Source organism: Adiantum capillus-veneris, chromosome 5 (assembly GCF_014529385.1).
Source record: "Adiantum capillus-veneris isolate H3 chromosome 5, ASM1452938v2, whole genome shotgun sequence".
NCBI classification, from domain to species: Eukaryota; Viridiplantae; Streptophyta; class Polypodiopsida; order Polypodiales; family Pteridaceae; genus Adiantum; species Adiantum capillus-veneris.
In genome coordinates, this window is record NC_140935.1 from 1,366,263 (window position 1) to 1,375,558 (window position 9,296).

Below are 9,296 nucleotides of genomic sequence, written 5' to 3' on the forward strand. Positions count from 1 at the left end.
TCCTCACTCTTGCGAGAGTGGATACAAAAACACAAAACTGTGTCCAAACTGACAAAACCTGTCAAAGTGAGAGTAAACACTCGATCACAAGCTATGGCGAGAATCTGGGAAAAATCGGACAGAATTTCCGCTGAAAACTGAGCAAAAACTCAAGTACAATCTCTACCATAAACCATAACACTACTCAATGCCAATGAGTAGAAATGCTAAAATGGCTCCACATTTTCACATACAATGGCAATCCGCACTCAACGTACATCAACAGAGTGACTGCGCATAAGCAAACGCCAAAAGATTTGCAATCCGGAAACTTGATCAATGCGAAAACAATGCTCTCAAGAGAGCTTACCGGCACTTGTAAGTGCTCGCCAAAATGCATATATAATGGGCATCAACCATGTGCCATAACCATATGCAAACCATCCGCAAAGACCATGAATCCAAGCACAAAATTATTGCCAAAGTATCCTGTGAAAACTAGTGAAAGAAGCTCCACCTGTGTGCTCCAAAAACCTGCGTCTCTCAAGAGACCGCTTCGGTGGTGTGTAAACGCCTCCGTACTTCGTTGCCCAAGTCTACCAAAAACCCTCAAACCACAAGCTTAACACAAGCTGCAATTGCATCTTCAGCTCAGAATTTATGCACTCAACTTCAAGCATCTCCCGTGCTTCAAAAAATGCATCAAACTCGCACACAATGCGACAACAGAAAATCTGGAATTTCTGTATACAGTCAGTCTGAACTGAATATCAGCAAAACGGTGAGAAATTTGCAAAAAGTTTCTTCTGCAAAGTTGTAGACCACGTCAAAACAGATGGGTAGGCTAGACAGAATTCTCAGATCTGCATTCTACAAGGAGAGAAACGAATCTGAAAATAGTGTTGCTGTGCACACAGTTTTAGGGCAGCACCTTCACTTACACACAGTCTTCCACACTCCTTTCTGAGCTTCCACAAGAGCACACATCACTCTCAACTGAGCTCACAAGCTCCCATTGCATTCTCACAAAGCTTCCAAGCTTTCTTAATCTCTCTACAGTCGAGAGCGAGCGAGCTATCGCCTCGAAGCTCTCAAAGCTATCATGCTCTCCGCGGTCACCATAGCTCTGATACCAATTAAAGGGGATCCGGGAGCACCACAGACGGAGAGTGAGAGAGAGAGAAGGAGACACACACACACAAAGATATGGGTGGGGAGACTGTGAAGTGGCAGCTCCCCCTGTACAGTATACTCACTATAAGTATAGGGTAACAGTGGGCGGGCGCCCATGACTTGGGCGACCGATCAAGGCACATAGGCCTTAACCCCAACAACTTCAACATGTTGGAGGACCCTTCTGACAGGATCAGAGGTAGCCATGCTACTGTGCATGGAGTCGAGTTAGCAACTTGGGAGAGGTTGTGTATGACTTTGAGGGTCTCGGATACATGGCATCATTCTAGCTGTGTGAGGCCTCCAAAGAGTCTTGCCTTCTCTAGATCAGACCGCAGAGTGGGAGGAGTGAATCTATCGCGCATAGATCGCTTCTACACTAGTGACCACTTCACTGACTTGGGGGGATCAGTGGGCATCGTGGCAGGGACATCCTTCTCGGACCATGCACCTGTGATCCTCACAGTGGCAGACAGGTAGATGAGTGGTAGCACGATGCTTCGCATCCCAGAGCGGGTCTTGTTGGACTCAGCACTCAGAGAGAGGGTAGAGGTTCTCTAGACAGAGGGCATGGACAGCCAGGCTCCACCTGCAAACAGAGTGGCCTTAGGCCTAGCTCAGCTTAGCCACTTTTTTCTCCAGGAGTCTCTGGCTCGACGGGCTGCAGCAAGAGAGGAGGAGCAGCGTCTGAGATGAGGCATTGCTTCACTACAGAGGATGCAGGAGCAGCATCCAGACAGTCCATGGTTGGAGGAGCAGTTACAACAGGCTCAACAGGAGCTTGCTTGCACAGAGGAGAGGCGCCATGAGTTTGCCTTTCACCGACAGGCATCTCAGTGGACTCAGGTGGGTGACAGAGTGACAGGTGCTTTTTTTGAGACAGTGGGACCTCGGCACTCGCATGCCAAGGTCAATCAGTTGAGGAGACCCGATGGGTCAGTTGTGAGCCCGAGGATATACGTGCAGTTGCTACTGACTTTTACCGTGAGTTACTGTCGGCTGAGCCCAAGTCAGAGAGACATGATGCATGCAGGCAGCAGGTTTGGGCACAGATGCCTTGTCTTGTGACTGAGGAGATGCACCAGAGGCTAGAGATACCTCTTCAGCTTTAGGAGCTGCACACGGCTCTTAGGGCCCTCCCTCTTGGTGGCTGTCCAGGTGAGGATGGGCTGACTCCTAGCTTTTTCTTGGAGTACTGGGACCTGCTTGGCCCAGATCTTTGTAGTGCCTTTCAGTACATTTTGCACACAAGAGTGATGCTGGATAGCATGAGTGAGGGCCTGATTTACCTCATTCCAAAGGAGGGTGGCTCCTTGGATGAGATTCGACAGTGGCGCCCCATAACCATCCTCAACTCAGCCTACAAAATTCTTGCCAAGGCTCTGAGTTTGAGGATTCAGCCACTTTTGGAGAGCCTTATACATGGGACTCAGACAGGTTTTGTCAAGGAACGCAGTATCCTTGACAACATCTTCACTTTCTGGGAGGCTTCTACCCTGGCACGACTCCGTGGGGAGGACCTTGTGATTCTTCTTCTCGATTTTGAGAAGGCATACGACAGAGTTGACTGGGACTTTCTGGAGGGCACGCTACGCAGGATGGGCTTCTCAGATGCTTGGATCAGAGGGGTGTCAGCTTTGTACAGACAGCCTCACAGTCAAGTGCTTTTGGCAGGAGGTAGAGGTGAGCGCTTCATGCTCACGCGATCGGTCCGACAGGGTTGTCCTCTTTTCCCCTTTCTCTTTTTGTTCTATGCGGAGGCGATCAGCATATTTTTGGTGTCACAGCATGTTGGTCTGAGGGGCTTAGCACTCCCTATACGGGGAGATGAGCTTCTGGACGCTGAGTTTGCCTACGACTCAGCCTTGTACTTAGAGGGCCAGGAGGCCAATTTACACAGATGTGAGCAGGCTTTGGAGACCTTCTGCTGTGCATCGGGCGCACTGATCAACTGGAGAAAGACAGTGGCTTTCTCGGTTGGCAGTGCTCCTGTGCCAAATTGGATGCCAAGAGAGGGTTTCAGGTGGATTCCTCCAGGGACTGCAGTTCGGTACTTGGGTTGTCAGGTTGGTTTGGACTTGTCCCCCAAGTAGCAGATTGCTCCTCTTCTCCTGTCCATCAGGAGAAAGCTGTTACATTGGAGCTCAGCACGACTTTCACTGGCTGGTAGAGTAGTAGTTGCCAACCAGGTGTTGTTGGCGACTATGTGGTACATCACTTCTTGCTGGATCTTCTCGAGTTCTTGTATCAGCCAGGTAGAGAGGTTGATCAGGAACTTCCTTTGGTCAGGTCGCGACACTCAGATTGCCCGAGCCAAGGTGGCTTGGTCGGTCATCACACTTCCTTGTTCTCAGAGAGGGCTTGGGATCATTGATCCAGCACAGCAGAGCAGAGCCCTTCTTGGGAAGTTCGTCGTCAGAGGACTTCTTCCAGGCGAGGAGCCCTGGAAGGAGTTTTTGCTCCAGAGGCTTTGTGCCAGGGTGCCTCAGTCAGGAGGCCCTTGGCAACCTTCAACCAGATGGATCTTTACAGAGTTGCGCCGAGTTGGTTTGAGCAGGAGACTGGAGGACCGATTCGCTGTGAGTTTCCTTCGATCTTGGGAGCTCTTACGGCATGGCCTAGAGCAGAGACAGCCGACGTGCACGGAGGAGTGCCTACGGGAGCCCCTCGTCTAGAACCCCATGGTTAGCACTCAGAGAGGCCACTTGGTTGGGAGTCCGCCTCATGTTTCTTGGGGTCCCATGGCAGCAAGTCCGACGCGTTCTCTAGGTGACTGGCTAGCGTTCACAGGTTTGTCAGAGGAGGTGCAGGCTATCCAGCTACAGGGCATGAGAGGGGTGCAGAGCATGTGTCAGGACATCTCAAAGTCAGTTCCACCTGAGTGGCTCACGCCTCTCGAGCCAGTTGCACCCCGGTGGATGGGAGCCTTCACACGACTGGAGGTTCTCATTTCTGTCAGGGCTTGCTCAGAGACTGTCCCAGCCCTGTTCTTCAAGCTTCAGGGTGGGGGACGATTACAGCGAGTTGCAGTAGAGGCCCCACAGGTAGCAGAGTGATGTTTCCAGAGGATCCGAGTTGTGGGCATCTGTGGGAGGACTTGCGTCATCGACCTTGACCCAGCAGCTCTTGAGAAAGGACACTGGAGGCTATGGGCTTTGGAGTGTTGTCCACTGGCACGAGTATAGTGGGATCCTGGTGAGTGGCTATGGAGGGACAACTTCTCTTCTGTAGACCGCCCAGGAGTCCCCTTTTTCAGTACACTGTTTGACTTGGACGTCATATACTTACAACACAGAGAGAGGCCCGCCCCGCTGCAGCACGTCATTGGCAGGAGGAGGGCCTCACAGTCAAGTTCTTGGAAACTTTTTGGCAGAGGCTGTGGGACTCCAGACAGCCGAGGCGCGTCACTTTGTTCTAGTGGCTGGTTGCACACAAAGCCACAGCAGTAGGGAGCTGGCTTGTGCATAGTGGTCTCTCGGCCGCATGTGCAGCCTGTGACCAGTTGGTGGAGAGTCAGCGTCACTGTCTTTGGGACTGCCCTTCGGCCCAGCAGGTGTGGCTACGAGTTCTTCGGTTGATGCCTGCCCTCTCCACGGCTCGACAGTACACTTGGGGGGTAGCGGCTTTGGTCCACCCTCACAGGCCCGGCACTTCAGTTTGAGCTATCTTCCACCAGCAGGATGATAGTGATGCAGGGGGGGCGACCTACACTCCAGCCTGCTACAGATCTTACTCCACAGAAGTGGTGCAGTGAGAGAGAGGAGTGTTGGGAGCTCATCAGCGGCCTAGCTCTCTGGTTCATCTGGCGGGCCCGTTGTTTCCGCATCTTTGAGGCTCGCCCTGTGCCACCAGCAGAGACTGTTCGTGACTTTTGGCTAGAGCTGATCCATACTCTCAGAGGACAGCTTGAGGGACTACAGGGCTGCTCCGACTGCATGCAGGAGCGCCGCGAGGCTTTCCTTCGACTCGGGCGCCCTGGGCCTTTCTACACCATTGTCCAGGGGGTGCCCAGATGGCACTACTGTCCACCTGTGTGGCTCTTCCCCCCCATGATGTTGTTGTAGAGAGTAGACAAACATAGTTGATGCATCAGTCAGGCTGCAAAGACGTATATAGTAATAAGCACTACTCAAGTGTTTTTGCATTGATGAGTTTTTGGATTGCAACTCTTTTGGCGCTTGCTCATGTGCGGTCACTCCATTGATGTACATTGACTGCGGATTGCCATTATATGTGAAAATGTGGAGCCATTTTGGCATTTCTACTCATTGGCATTGAGTAGTGATATGGTTCATGGTTTAGAGTCCTCTTTCGGAGACTTTAGTGGTCAAGTTGGACTCCCACTTTGACAGGTTTTGTTAGCTTGGACACAGTTTGATGTTCTTGTACCCACTCTCGCAGGAGTCAGGATTATGTATGCTTGTGTGACTACAAATTTTGCTAGTCACACGTTTTTGCAGATTTTTGCAAGCACTTTATGGGATGCGTTTTGAGCTAGTTTGCTCTCTACTTGCATATATGTTTATGTGCTTTACGCTCGATTGAGCAGTTTGTCCTAGTTTAGGCTTGCAAAGTTTGCAGATTGTGGAGTTTGTTTTATGCATATGTGAGCGTTAGTTTTGATGCGTTTGATCATGCTTTTGATGATTGTGTAGTGGTCGAGTCATTTCCCACTTTGTTGCCAGTTTTTGGCATGGTATATGGTTGAGATTGTATATGAGGTTTTGCTCAGTTTACTAGGGAGATTCTGCCATATTTTTCCCAAAGTTCTCGTCATACTTTGGTTCTTAGCCATTCACTTATGGTTGTAGATATGTGTGACAGTGAGAGACGACGGTCTTGTTCTTGCCGATACTTGCGTTGTTGGCATTGTGGTCACATAGGGCACATTAGGTGCTATTGTTTCAGATGTATGAGACAACGATGGAGATGTAAGCGTGATGCAGATACAGCTTTGACACAAGTTACAGAGGCAGTTGCAGTGGTAGTGTATACCAGTGATGGTGATGTCATGCTTGCCTCGAGTGTACCTCTTGTAGATATGCCTATGGGTAGCACACTTTCTCCACAATGGTTAATAGATAGCGATGTTGCTTTCCACATCACACCATGTCGTGAGTGGTTTACCACTTTTTCTAGTGGGAGACTTGGTTGTGTGCGACTTGCTGAGGGTTCAGCATGTGACATAGAGGGTGCAGGAGATGTTTGTTTGTCTTTGCCCAGTGGTGCATCTTACACGCTACAGCATGTGCGCTATCTGAGACAGAGCTTGATCTCAGTGAGACAGTTAGCAGATTTTGGTTGTCAGACACTTCTTTGAGAGGAGTCTTTCTAGATGCATTGCGGTTCACTAGTGATTGCAAAGGAGCCCGCAACGGCTAGGTATATCCTATGCATGTGTCTGAGGTTTGAGACGGCGTAGTCTCGGTTTTGCTGCTGGCATGATTTACGCAAGAGACAAAACGTGTCTCTTTCGTAGGTGAGCTCCACCATGCTCATGAGATAGAGCATTTAGCTATGCATGACGTGCTAGTAGATTCTGTAGAGACAGAAATAGAGCGGCAGTGCTCTAGTGAGACACATCAGGTGTTGTCAGACTTTGTGCAGGCAGAGGTAGACCAGGTCTGCTCCTTAGAGACACAGAGAGAGCTGACAAATATGGAATTCTTTTATATGCTCTTGTTAGAGGCCGATGAGTTGGTGCCAAGACACACAGTTTTGCCTATGGGTGAGAGGGATGTAGGTTTTCCAGTGTTGAAGTTGACACATCCATACATGATGGGTAGTCCTGATGATGCAGTGATTTCAGATATCGCACGAGAGACGAGTACAGCCAGGTTTGTGTAGATTTCATCGGTGTTTGGGCGTCTCATGTTTGACTTGTTAGTGTTGAGGCTCGATCTAGCAGCTGCAATGGGAGCATTTGCAGCAGGGATAGTCAGTCGTACGGTGACTGACACTAGTATGATGCTTCGTGGAGCTTTGAAGACCATACAGATTTGTCTGTGGGATTTACATCCAGGCTCTAGTGTGGGTACACACACTAGCCTACCACAAGAGCCGATACAACTGCGTGTTGGTCGACAGAGTGAGCTAGTGGGTATAGGTTGAGAGAGTCTCTCACCTAGTTTCTTGTACATACTAGCAGTTTAGCTAGTAGGTCTCACTTATCAACGGTGGAAGCCGCAGCTGCTACAACTGTGGTGAGCAAGGACATCTTACACGGGACTGCACTATTACAGTAGCTTGATCTCCATCTCTAGTATGTCTTCACCCGTGCACTCTTCATGCCTTTTGTATAGGGGTAGTCATTACCCCTCTTTGGAAAGCTTGTTGTGACTACGGTCTCTGGCAGCCTTTGCAAAGATTTCCTTGAACTGGTTCTTGCGTTGGAGTTTTATTTTTAATAGCGATGTATCATTTTTGGCTTGTCTGGTTTATCATGAGGAAATAGGTGTTTCGGGAAAATATTGTTGGGGTAAAGGCGCTCTGCCTTTTGCCCGGCCCGGACGTCCAATGTCCAACCGCCCACCCATATGTGTACATACCCTTATTCTTCATATACATGAGAATAAGAAGCTCCTCACTACTACTTCCTGAGGTTGCTCCACCCACATCATGTGTTCTCTCTCTATCTCTCTCTCTCTCTCTCTCTCTCTCTCTCTCTCTCTCTCTCTCTCTCTCTCTCTCTCTCTCTCTCTCTCCCCCCTTCCTTCTCACTCTCTGCACACACACCACATTTGTGCACTCACAAGGTCAGGTAAGATCGATATGTGCAGCGGAAAAAAGGAGAAGAATAGGGATACACAAAGGAAAGGTCGACCTCGATGCAGGTCAACAGGGAGTAAAAAGATAACTACCATTAGTACTTCTCATTTAAAGCAGTTGGTGGTATTACAGGTTCCCACACAAAGAGCCCCTAACCTAAAATACTGGTCCAAATAAGGTAAGTTCCCATGGCATATGATTAGAACAAGTATCAAGTTAAGTCCCCACAACCCAACGAGGCCGGTTTCCCACCCTAGGGTATGTGATCAGTGTGAGGTCCCACCAACAAGCAGACCAAACATAAATAGAATAGGCTAGAGCAATAGACAGACCAGCCCACACATGAGTACAAAGCATAGACAACAACATTAGGTATAAAACAAAGCTATTAGCAGGACAATTATCACAAGTGGGTGGCAAACCAAAGAGCTAAGGTTAGGTCAAAGTGATAGTGCTACAGAGGCACAAGAGTGATATATCAAATATAGGGTAAATGAGTAGTTGTGGAAAATATGCTGCTAGTAAACCACAAAAAAAAGTGACCAAGTACTGACTCAAGGTAATCACCCACAAGACAAAATAACCATCTACTACATCGGTAGCTCAAGTGTGTGTGTGTGTGTGTGTGTGTAGTTGTATGAAGCAATCACATCCAATTGAAGTGACCAAGTGTGTGTGTGTGTGTGGGGGGGGGGGGGGGGGGGGGGGGGGGGGGGGGGGGGGGGAGCCGGGGAAGCCCAAATCATCTCTCTCTGTGGTGCTCCCCAGCCTCCCCCTCTCAGTCGCCCTGCCCCCCCCCCCCTCGGCCCCCAAACCCGTCTAAATTTTTTTTGGAAATTTTGAGAGAAATTTTTAGAAATCTGAGAGATTTAATAATTTTTGAATTTCAAAAACTTAGTTGCAAAATTTGTGGGAAAATTCAAAGATTTAGGATTTTTGCAAGAGGCAAAAACAAAAAATTTGGAAACAGTTTTTAGAATTGCAGAGATTGTAGACATATGTGGAATAAACTTGTATGCATGATATGGGAACACCTATATGTGTAGTATAATTTAGAATTACAGAGATTGAAATGTGGAATAAGCATGTATGCATAATGTGGAAACACCTGTTTCCATAGTGTGGATATCTCTCTCTCTTGAAAAATTTATCCCTCTCCCTCTCCCTCTCCTATTGCGGTTCTTAAACATGAAGAAGCTAAATGGCAAGGACGACCTTCTGGAGGAGGCCATTCAAAAGTGAAAAGAAGAAATGTGTGAGACCCTTAACAAGATTAATCGCAACCTCTTAGGCCAATAAAGACACTCAAAAAATGTGTGTTGGTCCAAGAAAGCACGATAAACACACTTGAGGATCATGTGACGGCCCAAGATGAG